A 19,710-nucleotide genomic window follows, 5' to 3' on the forward strand; every position below is an offset into this window, starting at 1 on the left:
AATTTATTTAAGCAATATTTTACTTTATTATCTCCACATGTATATTTTGGTATGTATTTTTATCGGGTAACATGGTATGCAGGAGACGAAATTTTGTTTAACAAAACCTTCATTTTACAGAGAAATTTACAATCGCCCTTTAGGGAAACATTGGTTTGTGTATAGTAGGTCACTGGTAAATATGCATTCCATGCATATCCGAGATCGACCATAGCTTAAATAATAAAAGATCAATCCCCGTATATTACTTTTCACTAGCGTGTTCCTCGATGCGTGAGTTATGCGTCAACCTAAACCATTTCAAAGCTTGTTTGATCCTAAATGATATAGAAGCAGAAGCAATTTTTTCTCTAAGAAATTACTATAAATGTAATTGAATATTTATGACTTATTAGAAAATGCAATTCATCAGATGCTAAAGTTGTTTTAAAGTTTAGATACATTAGTTTAGACGGCATAAAGTTAAGATACGCTAACATGATTTTTTATGCGACTTTTTACGTATTTATTTTAAAGTTTATAACATTTTAAAGTTTATAACATTTTGATGTCTTTCGAGATTTACCTGAAGATTAGTCTATTCAAGTGTTATAAAAAATAAGTGCCATATATTTTATTATATATACTTTCGAATTTTTTTAATCAGACATACTAAAGTGGATCGTATACAACGAACGAGGCAGAAAGACATCAGGAAATGGCCTTAAACGCAAATCCCCTTTCATCGAGTGAATTTTGCATGTTACACTCTTGGTGACCCGTGTAAAACGCAGTTTGGCCATAGTTGCTCCAGTAGCTCGACGACGAACGATGCGCTAGGCATTCCTGACAGAAAGCATGTACGCGTTCGCTAAGGTTTAGCGAGAAGGCTGGTGCAAGCTTTTGGCGGAAGCCTCTCGTCTCGTGAACACCCGTTCTATGGAATGTGTTCCTCTTCAAGTGGCTCTTCGTCTCGTGAAACATTCTAAACACGTGGCCCGAGAATCGCTCCACGTGCATACGCAGTCGGAGTAGCGAATGTTTATTCCGTCCGAGAAATGTGTTTTCTGAATCCATGTATTGTATAATGCACGGGATATATTTAAATTGTTCGAGCATCATTGACATTTATATTATATAATTTTATAATTTTACACCTGCAGATATAGAGTGTTTATGTGAAAAGTTTTCACTTTGTTTTATGGCAGATTAATTTTTGCAGAAAATGCCAAATGTCAATTTTGTTTTCAAGAGAGATATGAGTGCGATAATTCAACCTTTTTGTCGGAGTAGCTTTTCTTCAAAAATTTCAAATGGCAATAGGGATCAAGTGACACATCATTTTAAAGGTCTTTTGACTTATTTTTATAATTTTAATGAAACATTTCGCGTATTTTATCTAAAACATCTTTTCTCAGAAAATAATTCTATTTCATTAATTCGCTCAAGGATCAGGTTCAAATTATTTACAATCAAAAGATCTTTAACATTACATAGTATTTAGATATATATTTTTCTCACTTCTTGATAAACAAGTAGTTCTAACAACGACACCCATGAGATGCGCGAAGAAATGTGCAATTATGAGCATTGCAAATCTTAGCGCGCCGGTACGTTAATTTTCTCTGTGCGAAGTTGCTATTCGTCAAATTAAAAAGTATGTGAGAGAGGATTCAGATTTTACAAATGGAGATCGTGGATATTACAAACGGAGGCACGTAATCATGCTATATAGACATACGAGTCACATGAATTACGTAGGCTTTGTCAGTAGAACATCTGTATCTCTGGTCAAACCATCCACCAAATTGAGACTGAATATAAGAGCAAAAATGTTGAACAATAATTTATATTATTATGTATACATATATATATGTAATATCATATAATTATACAAAGATATACACACACGCACATACACATGCGTTTTGTCGCAATTTCTTGATTTATTACAAATCGAAACAAGAGAAAAATTGCAAATTATTATTTTATTGCAAATAATAATTATTTCTTTAGCAATGGAAAGAATTACATATATTTTGACACATCTTCTCTTTAATTAATCTCTTTGACTTATTATACTTCTAAAAGTCTTAGAATTATTTCTTAACAAATATATAATTCAAGAAATATAGTATATTTATCGTATATATATGTATATATATATATATATATATATATATATATATATATATATATCATGATACGCGTAAAATATTGCAGTAACAAAATTAACAATAATGTGGTATTCAGCCTATAGCGCATATTGTTTATATGCTGCAGCTTTATTATAATTTGCGTGACGGTACTCGAGTAAAGTAGTGGTGCGAGACGCTTCGTATATTCGAGTTCCTGTTCGGAACGCGATTGCGACAAATATCGGAAAATATAATTCGCTATGATTATTATAATTAACGTTTAATTAACTTTCAATAAACAACATGTAATTGTATCGCGATAATATATCTTTATCAAAGCGCATATGCCACAAAATTATTTATTATTTCAAGTAAGAATTAAACCGATATAAAAATTATAAAATTATTTTATAAAAATTATGTTGTAAAATTACAAAAAAATTATAAAAAATTATAAATTGTTTTGTTACAAACTTAAAATCAAATATATTTCTGTTGCTTTAAGTTTTTTGCCAAATATAATTTGTCACTCAAATTGAGTTTGTGTAATAAAACATAAATTGCAACAGTAATTAAAATAATTAAATTAAACACATTAAAATAATAAAAAAATAGTATCACATAATTATTTAATTATTTAATAATTAATAATTATATAATTATTTAATTATTTAATTAATAATTAATTCGAAATTCAAGAAACAGAATATTTAGTATGAATTTATTTTGTATTATATTATTATATTCTGCAACAATAAATTAATTTACTTTATGTTATTAGCGTTCATTTTCTTATGTAACATTGTTATTTATTGCAATATCCATTTGATTGATCTATCATGTAAATAATCGGCAAATCTAACTATTTATATTCTCGAATATTATAATCCGTGAATATTTATTTTTAATTTTAATTTATATATTTATTCACACACATCACACATTTTTGTGAAAATGTAGATGTAGGTATAATCTTTCAATTATATAATAAATTACGAATTATACATTATATTATAAGATAATGTAATATAAGCCTAAAAGGGTACATCTTGACGTGGTGGGAGAACTTAATATCTGGAAGGTTTATCCTGAAGGGGAAGCTAAGTATCCAAAATATTGCATTGTCGGTTTTTAATGTGTCATGCAAAGTGTCGCGCGTTTAAATATTGGGAATATTGTTTAAATTGTCGTGCATTCAAGCGGGAATGTCATTTAAAGTGTTGCGCGTGTGAATCAATGAACTTTGGACTCTGACAACTTGGGAGGAGAAGCAGGTCTCCTATAGAAGACATCGAGCGCCGATGGAGCAATCCTGAGATGAATAAATTATTATTTGTATATTAATTATTTATATTCATCATGTATGCGCAATTTGAATTACGTCGTTAATACATAATTTAGTTTTCTTTTAGATGATTTAAATAAAAAATGATTAGAAAAAAAACTTTTATATAAAAAAACTATAATCTTGTATAAAAGTTTTTACTTTATAGCCTTTATATAGAATTATTAGTAGAGTTTTTTTTAAATTTATAAAATTATTTTGTTAAATATTTTCTTATACGCATCAAATATAAAATTTAATAGATACGGATAATATTTTTTTGAAATATTAATTATTTGGACGCTGCTACAATTTGGATCTTCTATTTCTATGTTACAGATCGACCTCCATCGAGCTCCAATGCCATCAACTCCGCTGTTACGCATCGATCAGTGAGTGGTAAAGCTTTTATTTTATTATGAGGTAACGGATCTGTGTGGAAATTGTATCTCAAATGATGCGTCTTAAATATATAATATACGTATCGCGTTAGAAACAATATATAAACGTTACACAAACATAGATAAAAATATATAACATATATCATAAATCCGTTACTTAATTTTTATGTAATAATAAGAGCTACATGCATAGCAAATTTTTGGTGTGTCTGTGAAGCTGGCACGACAATCTACGAATTATAAAAAAATACTAAGAGTTCTGATAGCACTTTTCATAGTTCTATAGTTCCTGATAAAAATTAAAAAGAGTTCCGCATTCCTTATATTAAAAAATCGAAATCGAAAAAATGTCGTGCTAACTTCGCGAATCTAGCACGACACTCTTTCCTCTAAAGTACCAAAACGCGTTGAATATTATTATTTTTAGCAAGAGTTCCCGATAGTTCTGTTCAAGTTCAGCCTATATATGCAATTTCAGATCGATATTTCAAAAATTAATAATTTTTAAACAATTTTTAAGATTCTCGCCCAGCATGACATTCTCCCTCTAAAGTACTAAACCGCGTTGAAAATTATTATTTCTAATAACAGTTCTCGATAGTTCTGCTATAGTTCAGCCTATATAGGCAAATTTCAGACCGATATTTCAATAATTAATAATTTTTTACGAATTTTTAATGTCCTCGACCAGCACGACACTTAGTAAAAATGTGTCGTGCTGATGATTTTTCGTAGTTTTAACGATAGTTCTCGACAGTTCTATAAAAGTTCTATTCTTTGAAAACGTTTTTACGCAGAGTTCCGACCGTTTAATATTTTTTAAACAATTTTTTATTATTATCCAGCACGACACTCTCCCTCTCAAGTACTAAGACGCGTTGAATATTATTATTTTTAGCAAGAGTTCCCGATAGTTCTGCTATAGTTCAGCCTATATATGCAATTTCTGATAGATATTTCAATAATTAATAATTTTTTACGAATTTTTAATGTCCTCGACCAGCACGACACTTAGTAAAAATGTGTCGTGCTGATGATTTTCCGTAATTTTAACGGCAGTTCTGGACAGTTCTATATAAGTTCTATCTTTTAGAAACATTTTTACGCAGAGTTCCGACCGATTACTATTTTTTAAATAATTTTTTACAATAACCCAGCACGACACTCCCTCTAAAGTACTGAGACACGTTGAATATTATTATTTTTAGCAAGAGTTCCCGATAGTTCTGCTATAGTTCAGCCTATATATGCAGTTTTAGGTCGATATTCCAAAAATTAATAATTTTTTATGAATTTTTAATGTTCTTGACCAGCACGACACTTAGTAAAAATGTGTCGTGCTGATGATTTTCCGTAGTTTTAACGGCAGTTCTGGACAGTTCTATATAAGTTCTATCTTTTAGAAACATTTTTACGCAGAGTTCCGACCGATTACTATTTTTTAAATAATTTTTTACAATAACCTAGCACGACACTCTCCCTCTAAAGTACTGAAACGCGTTGAATATTATTATTTTTAGCAAGAGTTCCCGATAGTTCTGCTATAGTTCAGCCTATATATGCAGTTTTAGGTCGATATTTCAAAAATTAATAATTTTTATGAATTTTTAATGTTCTTGACCAGCACGACACTTAGTAAAAATGTGTCGTGCTGATGATTTTCCGTAGTTTTAACGGCAGTTATCGACAGTTCTATATAAGTTCTATCTTTTAGAAACATTTTTACGCAGAGTTCCGGCCGATTACTATTTTTTAAATAATTTTTTACAATAACCCAGCACGACACTCTCCCTCTAAAGTACTAAGACACGTTGAATATTATTATTTTTATCAAGAGTTCCCGACAGTTTTGTTGAAGTTCAGCCTATATATGCAGTTTTAGGTCAATATTCCAAAAATTAATAATTTTTTATGAACTTTTAATGTTCTTAACCAGCACGACACTTAGTGAAAATGTGTCGTGCTGATGATTTTCCGTAGTTTTAACGGCAGTTCTGGACAGTTCTACATAAGTTCTCTTTTAGAAACATTTTTACGCAGAGTTCCGACAGATTACTATTTTTTAAAATAATTTTTTACAATAACCCAGCACGACACTCTCCCTCTAAAGTACTGAAACGCGTTGAAAATAATTATTTTTGACAACAGTTCTCGATAGTTCTGCTATAGTTCAGCCTATATATGCAATTTTAGGTCGATATTTCAAAAAGTAATAATTTTTAAGCAATTTTTAAGATTCTCGCCCAGCACGGCATTCTCCCTCTAAAGTACTAAACCGCGTTGAAAATTATTATTCCTAATAACAGTTCTCGATAGTTCTACTATAGTTCAACCTATATATGCAGTTTTAGGTCGATATTCCAAAAATTAATAATTTTTTATGAATTTTTAATGTTCTTGACCAGCACGACACTTAGTAAAAATGTGTCGTGCTGATGATTTTCCGTAGTTTTAACGGCAGTTCTGGATAGTTCTATATAAGTTCTACCTTTTAGAAACATTTTTACACGGAGTCCGACCGATTACTATTTTTTAAATAATTTTTTACAATAACCCAGCACGACACTCTGCCTCTAAAGTATTAAAATGCGTTGAACATGATTATTTTTAGCAAGAGTTCTCGATAATTCTGCTATAATTCAGCCTATATATGCAATTTTAGGTCGATATTCCAACAATTAATAATATAATTGTAAAAAATTATTTATGAAATAATAAACGGTCGGATCTCTACGTATAAATGTTTCTAAAGGATAGAACTTTTATAGAACTGTCGAGAACTGCCGTTAAAATTACAGAAAATCATCAGCACGACACATTTTTACTAAGTTTCGTGCTGGTCAAGAACATTAAAAATTCATAAAAAATTATTAATTTTTGGAATATCGACCTAAAACTGCATATATAGGCTGAACTATAGCAGAACTATCGGGAACTCTTGCTAAAAATAATAATATTCAACGTGTCTCAGTACTTTAGAGGGAGAGTGTCGTGCTGGGTTATTGTAAAAAATTATTTAAGAAATAGTAATCGGCCGGAACTCTGCGTAAAAATGTTTCTAAAAGATAGAACTTATATAGAACTGTCGATAACTGCCGTTAAAACTACGGAAAATCATCAGCACGACACATTTTCACTAAGTGTCGTGCTGGTTAAGAACATTAAAAATTCATAAAAAATTATTAAGTTTTGGAATATCGACCTAAAACTGCATATATAGGTTGAACTATAGCAGAACTATCGAGAACTGTTATTAGAAATAATAATTTTCAACGCGGTTTAATACTTTAGAGGGAGAATGTCGTGCTGGGCGAGAATCTTAAAAATTGTTGAAACATTATTAATTATTGAAATATCGGTCAGAAATTGCATATATAGGCTGAACTATAGCAGAACTATCGGGAACTCTTGCTAAAAATAATAATATTCAACGCGTCTCAGTACTTTAGAGGGAGAGTGTCGTGCTGGATAATAATAAAAAATTGTTTAAAAAATATTAAACGGTCGGAACTCTGCGTAAAAACGTTTCTAAAAGATAGAATTTATATAGAACTGTCCAGAACTGCCGTTAGAACTACGGAAAATCATCAGCACGACACATTTTTACTAAATGTCGTGCTGGTCGAGGACATTAAAAATTCGTAAAAAATTATTAATTATTGAAATATCGGTCAGAAATTGCATATATAGGCTGAACTATAGCAGAACTATCGGGAACTCTTGCTAAAAATAATAATATTCAACGCGTCTCAGTACTTTAGAGGGAGAGTGTCGTGCTGGATAATAATAAAAAATTGTTTAAAAAATATTAAACGGTCGGAACTCTGCGTAAAAACGTTTCTAAAAGATAGAACTTATATAGAACTGTCCAGAACTGCCGTTAAAACTACGAAAAATCATCAGCACGACACATTTTTACTAAGTGTCGTGCTGGTCAAGAACATTAAAAATTCATAAAAAATTATTAATTTTTGGAATATCGGCCTAAAACTGCATATATAGGTTGAACTATAGCAGAACTATCGGGAACTCTTGCTAAAAATAATAATATTCAACGCGTTTCAGTACTTTAGAGGGAGAGTGTCGTGCTAGGTTATTGTAAAAAATTATTTAAAAAATAGTAATCGGTCGGAACTCTGCGTAAAAATGTTTCTAAAAGATAGAACTTATATAGAACTGTCCAGAACTGCCGTTAAAACTACGGAAAATCATCAGCACGACACATTTTTACTAAGTGTCGTGCTGGTCAAGAACATTAAAAATTCATAAAAAATTATTAATTTTTGGAATATCGGCCTAAAACTGCATATATAGGTTGAACTATAGCAGAACTATCGGGAACTCTTGCTAAAAATAATAATATTCAACGTGTCTCAGTACTTTAGAGGGAGTGTCGTGCTGGGTTATTGTAAAAAATTATTTAAAAAATAGTAATCGGTCGGAACTCTGCGTAAAAATGTTTCTAAAAGATAGAACTTATATAGAACTGTCCAGAACTGCCGTTAAAACTACGGAAAATCATCAGCACGACACATTTTTACTAAGTGTCGTGCTGGTCGAGGACATTAAAAATTCGTAAAAAATTATTAATTATTGAAATATCGATCTGAAATTTGCCTATATAGGCTGAACTATAGCAGAACTATCGAGAACAGTTATTAGAAATAATAATTTTCAACGCGGTTTAGTACTTTAGAAGGAGAATGTCATGCTGGGCGAGAATCTTAAAAATTGTTTAAAAATTATTAATTTTTGAAATATCGATCTGAAATTGCATATATAGGCTGAACTTGAACAGAACTATCGGGAACTCTTGCTAAAAATAATAATATTCAACGCGTTTTGGTACTTTAGAGGAAAGAGTGTCGTGCTAGATTCGCGAAGTTAGCACGACATTTTTTCGATTTCGATTTTTTAATATAAGGAATGCGGAACTCTTTTTAATTTTTATCAGGAACTATAGAACTATGAAAAGTGCTATCAGAACTCTTAGTATTTTTTTATAATTCGTAGATTGTCGTGCCAGCTTCACAGACACATTTTTGGTCGATTAACTCAAAGCAAAATTTTTTTCTATGTATTTTAGAAACTTTTATATTGAATTTTAAATTTATTATATTTATAAATTTCTTATTCTTTGTATACGTGTAATAATTTAAAAGTAATAATATTTTTAAAATAAAAATAAATATTACTTATATATTTTAATTAAGTATAAGACATAAAATATTGGTTTTGATTATATGAGTTTACACAACTAAAACAGTTTTAAGATACGAGTCATAAGTGATTCGATATTCGTTAACAAAATGGATAGAGACTAGACTATTATAATCTGAACATATACATAATATTTCAAAATATTTAAATGCCTAAACAATTTACATATCTAATAAAAGATCATAATATCTTATGATCGCAAAAATTTAATATCTACCATAATTAATAAAAAGTTTCTATCCTTTCCTAATCTTTAATTAAAAATTCAATAGAGACACAAGAAAATCTTTTCTGAAAAAGTAAAATAACGTCAGGTATATACATATATAAATATAATAAAATATCTTATTTGTTATTTTTTTTTAATTTCTATTTGTCAAATATAAGTTCGAATATTTTTTACATATTTGGCATGTGTTTTTTGGTATTCTTTTTATTTTAATATATTTGACACTGCAGAATTTTTCCATATATCTGTAAGATACTATTTCTTCTATCATGCTTTGAACGTGTAAAATATATATGAATAGGAAACTGTTTGCGAATCAAGATTGCTGTGGGATTTCTTCGCTTGTATGTTTAAAGCCCGATAGAATGCATATATCGTCATTTATTGCTTGGCTGAAGTCAAGGAACAAAAATAAGTTTACCCAAGAACTGTGTCTCGGGGAATTGAATTTGAAAATTCTGTTTAACTTTAGTTGATCGACTTCAATTTATTTGAACATAAACGAAATATTTTATCAGATAATAACAAATGGTAGTAAACTAAAAGCTTTCAAACTACGATAGTAAAATATAGCCAGAAAGAAAATTCTTCTGTGTGTACGAGAAATTATCAAAGTAGTGCAACGAGAAAAGTATTGTCTCTAGTTTGTTCTGTCATTGCTATCAATTAAATACACTATTAAATTTTCATTCTTCTCTTTATGACTTTTAAAGCTTTTAAAGGTAAACTTTTCTATTAAAACCATAATCAATTATGGCGCAAAGATAGCGGTTTTTCTTGTAATATGACATAATTATAGAAATTGTATCGTATATATCATATATAGAAGTTATGCTTCTTGGACAGGTTTGAAAATTTATATAACTTTATATCGTGATTCATAATGACGTTACAATATCCAAGATATTATATAAAAAATATTAAGCAGTACAGAAATGATCTGTTATATTTCCATAGAAAAAAATTTAAGATCGTTTGAATCGATTACGTTTATTATTTGGAATATAATACCATGTATTATTATATAATTTTATTTTACATTTAAGCTGCAAAGTGATAGTTATCTGATTATGCAAAAACACTTTGAATTTTCTAATTTTTAGGAAAAATAAGAGAAAATGTAATAAATACATAAATTTGAATTTTTATATAATATACATGTTTTTTAAGAAATTATGACAAACAGATTTGTATTTTTTATATTTTAATGACTTGTGACTGAAAACAACTTAAATACTTGTGCATTAGATACAGATAAAAATGAGATATATTATTTATTAAGAAATTTTTGATCATACTATATTTAAAAAAAAATGTAAAAAATATTTCGTTATAAATATTTTACAATGTTATATTTATATGACATTGCTCATTTTATTATTTATTCATCAAAAAAGAAAATTGTTTATATTGATTAAAATAATTTATAACTATTTATATATTGATGTCACTCAAAATTACTATGTATAATTATTTATTAGTGCAGTATATCATTAATAAAATGTCATTGATATATTTATCCGAAATGACAGATCTCTTCAAGTTTGTTAAGGATCTGTTGAACATACCTTTCTTTAACGAGACTTAGAGAACAAGGAAGCAAGACAAGCCAAGGCGAGAACTTTAAAACATTCGCATGTACTTTTAACAGCCTTTTTCCAGAAAGATGCTGACAGTGGATAACTTCTTTGTTTCTTTCTTGGGCTTTCTCTCTCTTTCTCTTTTTCTTTCTCTTTCTCTCTTATTCTTCTCTTGCCCTTTAGCAGCCGCACGAAGAAAAGGCGACACCAGTGAACGAGTCTTTGAGTGGCAGCGTCGAGGGGAAAAGGTGGCGAATGCAGCAGTTACGGGAGTCAAACGCCGAATACTTCCGTCGATATTTAAATTCCGCGTCAGGACGACGACGACGACGATGAAACCGGCACAGACGGGTCACGAACGTCGTTTCTCTGACTTTGATCCCCTTAGTAATTACATTCTTTCGGTTCGAAGGCTGTACAGAGAGAGCTTCGAAACGTCTTCGCCTTGGTGCCTTTCCCAAAAATCTCTTCTTCGTCTCTCTTCTCTTGTGGCATACGTGTATGTAAACCGCGTGCACCAACCGGCACCTTTGTGCACGACGACACGTATTCACATGCCATAGATCCTGCCATGTAATCCTTTCCTTACATAAGGATATTGGTCTCGCATGTTTCACAACGGATTCTTGTACTCTTTTCGAATATTCTAATTGGGATGCTGTGTACGTCCTATTTCTTTTTGCAATGCATGATGTATGTATTATCTTTACAATTATATTTTATAATTAAAATCAAATATTTACAATTTAAATCACAGAGAAAGAAAGAGCAAGAAATATACAAATAAAAAGTAAGAGAGAGAGAGATTAGAGTTGATGTGACAATTTGTAGTAATTTTAATTTTTAATTATATGTATATGTAATTTCGAAATTTATTTCGCCGATCTTTTTACTTGGTTTGTTTTTAAAATAACACAATTGTAGATTATAGTTCAATTATTGCGAGTGATCCAGCCGTCTTTTGTTACAATTGATTCTTAGTCGTTTGCCTTATATAAAGAAATAAAATCGTATAATATACTCATAGATCAAATTAACTAACATTAGATACAGATAGCTACTGGTAGTGCCGCGAAAAGTTATTATTATTTCTTGGTCTTATGATATCTGTAAAATTCATGATTGCTTGCAAATTGCAAGAGTCAATGCAATGTAACCATTTGGTTGTAATTTAGATTACTACCAAAATTGACACGTAGATGTATGTAATCGTCTCGTAAGCGCCACTTAATAACGCAAAGTTGTAAAAGACCATCGCGTGACTGATTTCCCATCAGTTGTGGGTGGACTCGACTTAACAACGCAATCGCATATACGTTACTTCTTTTAAAAATCGATAACACTTGCCGATAATATAGTTCTTGCAAAATAAGTAGCATATATCAAGCTGCGGGAAACAGTACTGATAATTTTTTAACATAAGAATAAATCATGCGTGTTTTAAGCTATATATATCATTCGCGATAAAGTATCGGCACGGAACGGTTGTTTCGATGTGTATGTCGCAGTGCGGGATCCAATGCTCTGGTTTCCTTTGGGACTATCGATTTACGAGTTTTCCACCTGGGCAAACGAAAAGTTTAAAAAGGCTAAGAAAGTTCCTAGCCATTATCTTTTTTCTGTCAGACGCACAATATGATATCGTTAAGAGTTGGGACATAAACTTCGCAAGTCAGATTATCGCTGTGTGTGTAATGCAAAATATCTCATTATAATTATCTATTTGGAGATATTTAAATTAATAATAAAGAGATATTTTGTCTCATTATATATTACGACTATCGCTAATAAAATTGAAATAAGTATAATCGATTGTAACATCAAAGAGCGGTAGTTTTATTTTAATTTCGCGCTTTCTACTCTTTATGTCCATTTTACATTGTAAATTGCATTTTAAATTGCTTTACTTACCCACCGTGTTATTTCTAAATGGTCTCATTTACATCAGACAATTTAATTATGAGAAACTGCAACACATTTTAACACCGCTTTATCAAAAGCTTCTGAAATCGAATTTCATGTGTTAAAGTATATTCACCTTTAGTATTTTTTAGAAAATGCTTATTTAAAAATATATCAAGTTTCTCATATTATATTTAGAATCCTTAATGTAAGACATATACATTTGCTTGCAGTAATTAATAATTTGAATATTGTGAGCATTGAATGTCCGTAAAAGGTAGAACTCTGTGTTAGATAATTCTTTTGCAAGAAAAACTATTATGGTACCTAAATGGCGTTAAACCTTTAAAGAAATCGTCGGTCTTTGTCGTGCGTGCATTTTGTATATTCTTGAATTATACTGAAAGTTCAGTGAAAAATAATAAGGTGTAAAAGATTGAGACGAGAAGTGTGGAACCAATGAGGACATATGAAAATAGGGAAAAAATGAGAAATGAAGAAGAAAATAACATATGAGCTGGAGAAGAGAGAGAGAGAGAAGAATGAGAGGATGAACGAGAAAACGAAAGAGAGGGCACTGTACTCTCCACAGCTCCTCGCGGATTGCAAGAGAGCGAGATTGACGTGAATATCCGCTCTCTGTTCAATAAAACACGTGAAACAAAAAGCCATCGTAAAACATCGGTTTAAACTTTCATGTGAGTCTGCCCAGGTGCTTCCGTCGCTTTCCCCTATTCCTAGTCCGCCACCCTCTCAACAGCCTTTACCCATACTTCCTCTGATTCCATAGACTTTATCATGGAAATTTTTTCTGCAAAAGAATTGCCAAGCCTAACGTAAGAGCTCTACTCACTTTGTGTTTATAATATTGTTCCGACCACACATCCATGTATTACAGTCAGTATGTTCTGGAAAAAAAATATTTTTGTATAATATTCTCTTGTAAAATATTCATATTGCTTTTAAAAATCGTATTTTACGACAACGTGGTTTACCATAATACGTTTGCTATAAGTAATTTAGTATTCAACCGAATCCTTTTTTTACTTATTTTTTTAAAAGAAACTTTTGATAATTTTTAATTCATAATTTTTTTTAATAATTACGAAAAAGTATATAAATAATGATATAATTAATTAGAGAAAATATACTTTAGATTATATATAATGTTTTAAAATATATTTAAATCATTTATTATGTTTTAAAATATTGAAAATATTGAAATATTAGAAATATATTTAAAAAAATGTAGTCTCTGAGACCAATTTTGTACAAAATTATTCCTAATAGGAAATATTACACGTTATTATATGTATTATTTTTTCATTACTGTATAATATAATATGATAATGCTCGGTGCACGTATCTATTACGCATACGAATTCATCTGCAGAAATATTTATTTTTATGAAATAAAAATTTTAATGATATTATATATATATCATTTTTGCTAACTATTAATAAATTACAGATTTCTTTTATTGCATAAGAAAATAAAATAAATCCTATATGCATTGATTCAATTTGTTCTGATAATTTGTATCTTGGATTATTCCATTATGTTTCTATCTCATTATATATTTCTGATATTTTCAGAACATGAACTGGAAAAATAGTAAATTAAATTTTACGAATATATATAATTTGGATTTTTACATTTTAAATTAAATCGACAATCATTTGAATCATGATATTATATTATTCGAAAATAGATAAATGTACGTTTTTGCAAATACATCAACATGTCTACGATAGTCTGAGAAAATGGCTGGTTGTTCTAGCTTACCACAATCTTTTGTACCTGAAACAAAAGAAATTCTATCTCTAATCTCACAGGGTGTTTCTTAATTAGCTGAAGCAAATGAAGGAGATAACGTCTAAGCGAGAAGCTTTCTTTAGAATATGAACCTCTCTTCTGGTAAGAAAGAGCCGGGACCTTTTGTCTGCAAAATTAAATGATAAAAACATGTCGTACTTTTGCATCACTTGGGCACAGGCCTGTCTTTACCTCTCTTATTTACCTTATTCGTGCTACCTCGTAGCGCAGCTCTTGATCCCTTCGTCTTATTTTAATAAGAGATTTCGTGAAAGCACGAAGTCTTGCCCGTTTTTGCTTCCATTCTCTCGAAACTAGTCAACTGTGCGCTGCTCATTTTAATATCGCTCTATCTCTCTCGTACGATGAAGCGGGAAATGCATAATTAGCTTTATAAGACGCATGAGCATTTATGACCGCGCAGAGCAGAAAAAAGCCTGAGAGAAAATTGATCTTTGAGTCATGATATTATACATATGTGTGTCACGTAAAATAGATATTTAGCAAATACGTCATGAATAAATAGAAAGTTACGCACAGACTACATATATATGTAAATTAACTATGTCATATTATTAATATATTTTACATGATATTACTCGATCTGTTTGTTTATTTCAGTTAAGTAAATGTAAATCACGGTTATATTCCATTTGTGAAATCTATTGATAAAAATATATTCACTTTGCACAAATATAAAAATAAAATTTTATAGGATGAGTGATGTATATGCATGATTATATATTCGAGTTTTTTCGTCTCAACGTTTGTAGATTGATAATAAAACAAATCCTATTTTATGTCTCTTCAATCATTACGACATTACAAATCGCATTAAATTTAAAAACGGATTACACTGTCAGTATGCAGCAGTGTCAGCCATTTTATTTTTAAATAGAGAAAAGTTAGCGATCAGTTACGTATTTTCATATACTGTCTCATATACCAATATGTTTCTACACGAATTCTTATAATGCTACTTACGCGTTTCTAAGACGCATTCGATAATACCGGAATTCGCGTCCTTTGAATTGTATCGCGAACGAACCTTACCGGAGACGGATTTGAAAGTACTATGTAATAAAAAGATCGTGATTCGATCAGAAAACGCTCGATTGAAAGGAAAGAGCTACCGACAATACTATTGATAGTGACCGTACGACTTCTACCACTGGGAACGTGTTTGACTCTATTGTTCGTATCTACTACTGCTTATCTCGAGCGCGAGTGTTTTATATTTGAAATTTCTTTTGCTTAAATCTTTTTTGATTTTTTTTAGTGACGTATAATTTACAGAGTTCTCGTTTTCGTCTATAAACATCATACACGTATATACGAGATAATTTTCTTTCTATATATCATATTCTATATACACATATATATACATTATATATATACATTATGGAGATGTTAGAGAGTATGAGATAAATCTACAAATGAATATTATCTAATATTCATATTGATTATTTATTTTTGTCGTATAAATATAAATTATACATACGTAATGAGAAATATAGAACACGTCACTTTCGTGTATTTACATTGTCCACATTACACAAGCCCAATACAATAAAATAAAAGAGATTTATATTATATTTTTATATATGTATTTTCCAATTTCTATTAATTTTATAAAGGAAATGGTAGTTATTTTTTATTTTTATGTAAATTTGATCTTATGAATTTGTAGATATAATTATAATATAATTATTTCTTTAGAAAATTGATTTATAATTGTAATATACAACACTGTACTAATAATAATCAAAAGTATAATATTTGAATGTTAGTATAAGATAGAAGATATAAAAGCTTAATACACTAGGTGAATTCAATTGCGATTCAAAAAATATTTTTTTTTGCAGTGTAGAAATGTTCCTCCTTTTTATTAATGATAACAGTAAGACTGTTATCATTAATAAAATTGCTTATAAAAAGGAGGAATATAAATAACTGCCATGAAATTGGATGCGTCGTATTGCAACCACAACCACAGAAAATTCAGTCATAAAAAGAGGAAGATCACCGGAAGAACAGACATTTCCTGAAAATATCTCGTCTGTGAAGTTAGATTTAACTCAATGAAACGTTTGTTTTTAACGCATTGACCGTATCTTTGTTTTCCAACGACCCAGAATAATTTGTATGATCGCTCAGGCATGATAAATCAGCTTAAATTATTTTCTCAGGATATTTAAGTTGTAAGCAACATACAGAATAATTACCGCGCAAACAATAATAAATCGTAATGCTTCCATTTATAGTAAATATTGTCATATTTAATTATATATATTACAAGACAATATTTAATTGTACATATTACAGGACAATTATAAAACAAATTAAGAGACAAGCAAATCTCTTACTTTGATTTACTATATTTTAATATAATTTGATCTAGATAAGTTTGCTTTTTATCAAAAAATTGGTATATTGGAATTAAGTATATATGTATATATAAGATAAATATATATGTGTATGCGTCAGAGTGAACACCTATTCCAATAATTCTATGCTATTTTATGGGAAACTTCAGTGCATAAATTTTACATGTTCACTCGTGGAGCACGAAGATAGAATTATGAACATCGCATGCATTATTACACCCATGTAACTAGCTACATTTTTATATGATACTTCGATGCAAAGCTAGCGTATAACTTATTTCACTGATTTCCAGTAATATTTTAGTTTATTCTAATGATCAATGCTCATGTAAATTGAGATTGTATTTATGTGCTGTAGTAATGTAGTGAGATACGTACACAATCAAATATCTTTTTAAAAAGTTTTAAAAATTTATAACATATTTTGTTATATAAATACTATTAATAAATAATATTATTATGTATTCCTAGTATTTTTACCTGCCATAATAATATAATTAAAATTTATTAAAATTTATTTATTATGTATTACAGTAAATAAAGACGTGCATTACAGTTATATTGCAAGTGTCTGCTCACAGTTGGGCTATACTACTGTATTAAATAGATAATACGTGACAGTATTATTGATAAAATACTGCAATACGACTGCATGTAAATTCAGTGTTATAATTTGATACATAATTGTTAGGATAAATTCTCGTTAAATGTTATTATTTCTACACTTCGAATAAAACACTATACTAATTACACATGAAAGTTAAATTAGAACATTTAAAGACAAATTTTAAGACTATTAAGAATAAAGTTGATAAAATTAATATAACACACACAAACATATATATACATTACAACATAATATACATATCATATGCTTTTCATGTATGTAACTACTACTATTAGATTATTATTAGATTATTGCACATTGTCTAATGAAATAATTACAAAAAAATATGTAAAAAATGAATATGGTATACAAAATATCAAATTAATTAAAAGACAAACACTGCCAAGTTGCATAAATAAACAAGCAGAATTATGAATGATTCCAGTAGAACAAAGAAAAATGGAAAGTGGAAGAGAACGAATATGGAAGAAGGAAAACATGCGATTTTACTACGCACAATAGTCGCGCGCTGCGAATTTTCAAATACGGCTCGTAAACGCAGCTTGCAGCGTGACCGCACGGAAGCGCGTTTTTCTGAGCGTTTACCGATTGGACCACCTTGGAGGCTGCGCGGCTGGGTCAGTTTGATATTGGTCGGCGCGCCAGAAGACAAGCAAAGCTCTGTGCTTTGCTATTGGCGAGGGGCGGAGCCTGCCGAAGCTTTCATGAAAGCTTCTATGCTCTCTCACTCTTATTCACCCTCGTCTCACCCTATCGCATCATGTAGCTTTCACCATCTCTCGCTCTCACCCTTATTCCCGCTTTCTATCTCATATACACACGTCACAAGCATATCTTCTCTCTCTTTCTTTCTCTTTCTGTTCTTCATTTTAGCATGCAAACCTTTTCCCTTCCGTTTTTTTCTTTCCCCCTGTAGCATCCTTTCGTGATCGTGCAGTCAAGGATTCCTATCGAAAGAAGGACAGGAAAGCCACTGTACAATTTGGATCACAATAGCCGTAAGTCCTTTTCTTCTCTCGAAGATTTTACGCGCTCGCACAGGCTTGTGCACAGGTTGTTAACTGTCCCTGTTATACACCGGATGCAACAATACATCGAATATCTGTCAACCAATCGTTCGTTTCCAGGCAAGGCACAATGAACAAAACTGGCCGATACACCGCGCTCGTCACGGAAGGGTTAATTGTTTCCCATGTTTTTTTTCTGCTTCGTGTATTTACAAGCTTCGTCGGATATCCGGCTTTCTACCGATTGTCGCAATAATAGATCGGGTATTCGGATGGTATTGAGGACATCATTTATGAGATGAAATTAAGATCTACAGCGATATATATAATTGACTGATGCGTGCTTCGATGAGAATTTATCCAAACGATTGCATATCGATTTACAAAATACTGATCAAAATTGAAAATTTATATGCAATCGTACTGCAATATTTTATTATCAGTAATATTGACTAGTAACGATCGGACACGTACTACAGTCAAAGTGTATCTTTCCATTTATTTCAGTAGTATAGCCTAAATGTGAGCAGACGTTATCTGCAAGTAATTGTAGTACATGTATATTTCCAATTTATTTCTATATACTTAGTAAGCTTTGATGCTTAATACAAATCCGTTGCAAATATAAAAAAAGAATGTTTATATATTAAAAAAAATCTTTAATTATATAACTTATGCCTAAAAAATAGATTTGTATAATTCTTTAAAAGACTTACAATGATGCTTTCGAAGATAGCAAACCTCTGATCCGAGGTGCAAATTTTCTACTACGTCAAAACACAATTAAGTACGTAAAATTAAGGTAATTGGCGCCCAGAGTAATTTTAGCGAAAGCGCCGCGATCGTTAATTGAATCCAAATTGCAGCGCAAACTTTAAAATTCTGTTTGTCGAAGAGCTTTTTGCAAATGAGCATGAATATCGTATGGTCGTCATGCTTCTGGGCATATCTCTTTGGCTCGTGATAATTTTGTGCAATGATAACACCTCCGAAATACAGAATTTTTACAAACTCCATGACGAGTCGTTATACTACGTAAAATTGGAAAGAGATCCTCTCTTGTTAATAAGTATTTACAAAAATCCATATTATAAAATGT

The 19,710-nt window shown here is 30.3% G+C and overlaps 1 protein-coding gene and 1 long non-coding RNA gene across 9 annotated transcripts in view; one reads left to right on the forward strand and one right to left on the reverse strand.

Annotated features, from left to right (window-relative positions):
* The window catches only part of LOC145963593 (nucleolysin TIAR), a 423,794-nt gene that overhangs the window by 242,112 nt on the left and 161,972 nt on the right, over nucleotides 1–19,710 (reverse strand). The gene's annotated exons all lie outside the window — the stretch shown is intronic.
* Nucleotides 1–19,710, forward strand: part of LOC145963653 (uncharacterized) — a 135,162-nt gene that overhangs the window by 25,719 nt on the left and 89,733 nt on the right. For both annotated transcript variants that reach the window (XR_014436224.1, XR_014436225.1), the window contains exon 2: nucleotides 3,781–3,833. This is a non-coding gene — a long non-coding RNA (uncharacterized LOC145963653). The remainder of the gene's footprint in view (nucleotides 1–3,780; nucleotides 3,834–19,710) is intronic.

Source organism: Camponotus vicinus, unplaced genomic scaffold (assembly GCF_025532165.1).
Source record: "Camponotus vicinus isolate PSW18456_S1 unplaced genomic scaffold, iyCamVici1.0 SCAF_1, whole genome shotgun sequence".
NCBI classification, from domain to species: domain Eukaryota; kingdom Metazoa; phylum Arthropoda; class Insecta; order Hymenoptera; family Formicidae; genus Camponotus; species Camponotus vicinus.